Source organism: Polyergus mexicanus, unplaced genomic scaffold (genome assembly GCF_030449975.1).
Source record: "Polyergus mexicanus isolate NDT 795.1 unplaced genomic scaffold, iyPolMexi1.0 SCAF_24, whole genome shotgun sequence".
NCBI classification, from domain to species: Eukaryota; Metazoa; Arthropoda; class Insecta; order Hymenoptera; family Formicidae; genus Polyergus; species Polyergus mexicanus.
In genome coordinates this window covers 3,438,449-3,443,032 of record NW_027223344.1, presented here as the reverse complement: position 1 = coordinate 3,443,032, position 4,584 = coordinate 3,438,449, and the positions used below count along the sequence as shown (strand labels likewise).

Here is a 4,584-nt window from a genome sequence, read left to right as displayed (position 1 = left end):
GCATCTCACTCACTCTGACCCTTCTCCTTAGTGTTCTCTCTCTCTCTTCCTTTTCTCTCTTGTACGCGGCCTTAACCCAATCCCGAAGCCTGTCCTATCAATCTAACCAGCATCGCGTCATGATATCATCCAATCATGCACGCTTTCAGGACCTTATCCGCGCTCTTGCGTCGATCAGTGTTGTTCTCGGGGACGCTTTTTTCGCGCATGCGCAGCGCAGTGGTAGAGAAATCCAGCGATGGCGTTTATAGTTAGTATGTAATGTGCACACAAGGGCAATTAGGCGCGAAAGTTTTGGCGGGTTCCAGAGGAGGCTAAGCATAGGCTAGGTAAGTAATAATAAATAGATATTATTTTTTTATTAGTATGGAGGATAAAAACAAAAAAGGAGCCATTAAGAAAGAAAGACGTTTTGTTAATGCGTGGCTAGATGAAGATAATTTTAAAGGATGGTTGGCTCCCCATCCAACCGAAAATAAAGCTTTTTGCAATTTATGCAATACTACCATCAGATATAGCAAAACAGATTTAATACGGCATTCGCAAAGGGCCAAACATATAGTTAAAGTAAATCTTCAAAGCCCCGATTATAATAATAACAATGGTCTGCATAGTGATAAAGTTAAACGCGCGGAAATAAAATTAGCAGCATTTTTTTCGGAACATAATATTGCTTTTTATACTGCAGATCATTTAATTCCTTTATTAAAAAATATTTGTATAGATTCTAAAATTGTGCACGATCTTTCACTGGGCCGAAAAAAGTGCACTAACGTTGTTAAAAATGTAATTGCAAGACGCGAAACTGAAAAAATAATTGATATTTTGCAAACACGTAGATTTTAAATTTTAATTGATGAAAGCACGGATATTTCAGATTTAAAAATTATGTGTGTTCTTGTACAATTTTTCTCACCGGATGATAAAGTTAAACGCAATTATTAGACTTAATATCTTTAAATGCTACGGATTGTTCAGCTAATAAAATTTACGAATCTTTTAAAGAAGTTTTAAATAAAAAGCAGATTTCTATTAAAAATATATTTGGTATGGCAAGTGATAATGCATCTGTAATGATTGGATGCAATAATTCTTTTTTTTCACGTTTACAATCAGAGATACCGGGTGTAGTAATGTTAAATTGTATTTGTCATTCGTCTGCCATTATAGCTAGTAAAGCTTGCGAGAAATTGCCACAATCTTGCGAAAGTTTAATTAGAGGTATTGCTACTTATATTTCGGGCAGTGCAAAGAGATGTGCTATTTTAACTGAATTTCAAGAGTTTTTTAATGTAGAAAAAAATAAAATTTTGAAATTATCGAATACAAGATGGCTTGTTTTACAACATTGCGTGATTAGAGTACTAGATAATTGGGAAGTTTTAAGAAATTATTTTATTTTGGCAGTAACTGAAGACAAATTAAAATCTGCAGAAATTATTTTATCCCAGTTAAATGATGATTTTATTAAAGCATATTTATTATTTTTAAAATATTCGTTAAATTTCTTCAACACTTTTAATGCTTTATTTCAATCACGTGAAATTTTAATACATAGATTGTTTGAAAGTAGTCAGCAAATAATTCGGCAAATTGTTCAAAATTTTGACTCCGGAGGCTTTGAAAGAAATTGTTACTTTAAATGTAGACAATGAAAATTATATCCAACACCTAAATAATATATATGTCGGGCCCGAATGTGAACACTTTTTATTAACAGTATCATTAGAGTGCGCGAAAGAAATTAGATTAACGTGTTTAGAATTTTATAAGATGGCAGTTCGCGAAATGTTAAAACGATTACCATATAAAGACACTTTTTTTGAACAATTAGTTTTTTTAGATCCCAAAATCGCTCTTTTTGATGAAGCAAAAATTAAAATTAAAGATTTAACTTGTGTTGCTTTGCGCGTAGGTAATATTGACCTCCCCTCCGATGGTGCACCACCTTGTCGTGGTGGAGGGGCTCCCCTTCCATTCCTGGAAGGGGTCTAAGAGTGCACCAACTCGATCGTCGTGTGTTTCTTCATTATTTTTCTTTATTTTTGGATGAATGTTTTTATTGGATGGTATTGGGATATTATGGGGGGTTATTGGGGGGTTATTGGGGTTTATTTTTCTGGGGGTTTGTGTGGGTTGAGGGGGGTATTTGGGGTGTGTGTGGGTACTGGGGATGGGTGGGGAGGGTATTGGGGTTTCGAGGGAAGGGGGGGAGGGGGTGTGAACGGAAAGGGATGGAGAGATCGAGCGAGGAGGAGAGGTAGGTAACCTCGGTAAAAAATCCCGGGCAGGTCGGGCTCGTCAGGCGTGATGAAGCCAACCGACCTAGGTGAAGGAAAACACCGAAATTAAACCATCCACTTGATACAAAATGATGAGTACAAGTCAGGATAAAAACCTTACCGCCGCAGTGGGCCTCGGAACCCACAGCGGCCGGGGGGGGGATACAGTCCCGGTTCCCCCCTCGTCGTCATCCCACGACGGGCCACCGGGGGCGTTGCCGACGAGCGCCCCCGGCGAGCATACTATCGCCGAAGATAGAGAGAGCAGGGCGGGCTCGCGGGGTGGGGGTCGTCCGGGCCCGGCTTCATCGAAGCCGGGGGCCCGGGCGCGCTCGCACTCGGCGAGAGCACACCCATACAGCCGGGACGGAACGGGCAGGGACAGGAGTCTCGCCCGCTCGAAAGAGAGGGGAAGAGCTCTTCGCGGGGGGGCAGCAACTGCGCCACCCCCGCCCCCTCCTCACGGACCTCGATCGCCAGCGAGGATACGGAGGGGTATATGTCCCCCGAGGGGGAGGAGAAGGTGAGGGAGGAGGACCTCCCCAAGAAGCGAGGTCGCGGGCGACCACCCACCACGGGTAAATTTGTGGGCCTCCGCGAGAAGAAAGAGGCGGAAAGGGCCCTCAAAAAAGAGAGGGAAAGGGAGGAAAGGGCCCAAGAAGCCCTGTCGAAGGACACCCCCGTCCCGCCGCTTAATAGGGATCTGCGGGCCTATCAGGGAGAGTGCGAGGAGGAGATGGGGCTGGCCCCCACTCCGGACATCGCGGCGCGCGTCCTGGAGGCGGCGGGGGAGATCGAGAGAATAGCCGTCATCTCCGGCAACCTGAAGGGCGATCTCCTGCGGGGCCTGAGGCGGGACGCGGTCCTGACCAGGGTGGCGACTGACACCCTGGTAAAAAGGGCCCAGCAAGCTGAGGGGGAGGGGGAACTGGCGGCTCTCCGTAGGGACATTAAGTCCCTCGGAGACCGCAACGCTGACCTCCGAAAAGAGGTCAGCGAGCTCCGGAGGGAGTTGGCGGCGGTGCGGGCCGCCAAGCCTTCCCTCCAGTTGGCTCTCCCCGGCTCGCCCGGGGGGTCCCCCCGCAAAAGGCGGGGGGCGCCCCGGGTGAAGTCGGTGGAAAGGCTGGACGCCCCGGTGAGGGTGGAGCGTCCAGCCGGGAGGACGGGACTGGGGTCCCCAACGTTGGGGGGGGGAAGGGACCTACGTCCCCAACGTTCCACAGGGGGGGGAAAGGGATGTACGTCCCCAACGTTCTTCGGGGGGGGTAGGGGACAGGGGTCCCCAACGTCCCCCCCGAGGGGGGGAACGGGACTGCGGTCCCCAACGTCGGCGGGTGGCCGGGGATCGGCGGTGATGAGGCCCCCCCTGGGGGGTTCCTCTGCGCCGCTCCCCGTGAGCTACCCGCCGGGGATAGTCGGCGAGGGTGAGCGTGCCTGGTACGCATGGTACACGGAGCAGATCAACACCCTCGTCGACATGCGGGCGGCATTGGGCCGGGGCGGACTCCCTAGGGGGCCCACACCCATGGCCGGTCGACCGCCCGGGAGAGACTTCCCGCCTCTCCCCCCTGCCGGCGTTTCGGCGCCGGGGCAGGGGAGGAAGAGGAGGAAGCGGAAGAAGTCGCGCGGCGCGGCGGGGGGCGGGGGCACGAGGCCCCCGCCACCCGCGCCTCGCGGCGCACCGGCTACCCCGGGGGGGCGGGGCAGAGCCCCGCCCCCCCCCCAGCGATCCCAGGCCGGTGGCTAGGGATCGGGGGTTCCCTCCCCTCCCCCCCGCAGTCCCTCGCCAGGACGAATCCTGGTCGAGGGTTGTGGGGCGGAGGGGGGGGACGGCTCGGGGGAGGGCCGCTCAGGCGGCCCAACCCCCGGCCGGAGGAAAAGCCGCAGGAGCGGCACCGCCCACCCAGCGCGCTGGGGGGCGGAAGCGGAAGAGGAGGCGCCAGCGAGGCGATGCCTCGAGGCGCAGGGTGCCCCGGTCGGCGGCGGTCACTATAACGTGCGCCGACGGGGCATACCAGGCGACCATGGCCAGGGCCCGGAGGGAGATCGATCTCCCGAAATTGGGAATAGACTCCTTCCGGGTCCGAGAGGCGGCGACCGGGGCCATGATCGTCGAGCTGGCCGGGTCGGGCGAGAGGGAGGGGCCAACGGCGTCGCAGAGGGCAGATGCCCTCTACGCCGACCTCCGCCGGGTCTTCGCCGGCGATGAGGGGGTCCGTCTCGCCCGGCCGATACGTAAGGCCGAGCTAAGGCTCCGGGGCCTGGACCGGTCCATCGCCGCTGCCGACATAGCGGCGGCCAT

The 4,584-nt window shown here is 52.9% G+C and overlaps 1 pseudogene; it reads left to right on the top strand.

Annotated features, from left to right (window-relative positions):
* The first annotated feature begins 366 nt into the window (after positions 1 to 366).
* LOC138942826 (zinc finger protein 862-like) lies at positions 367 to 1,567 on the top strand (annotated as a pseudogene).
* Positions 1,568 to 4,584: the final 3,017 nt, after the last annotated feature.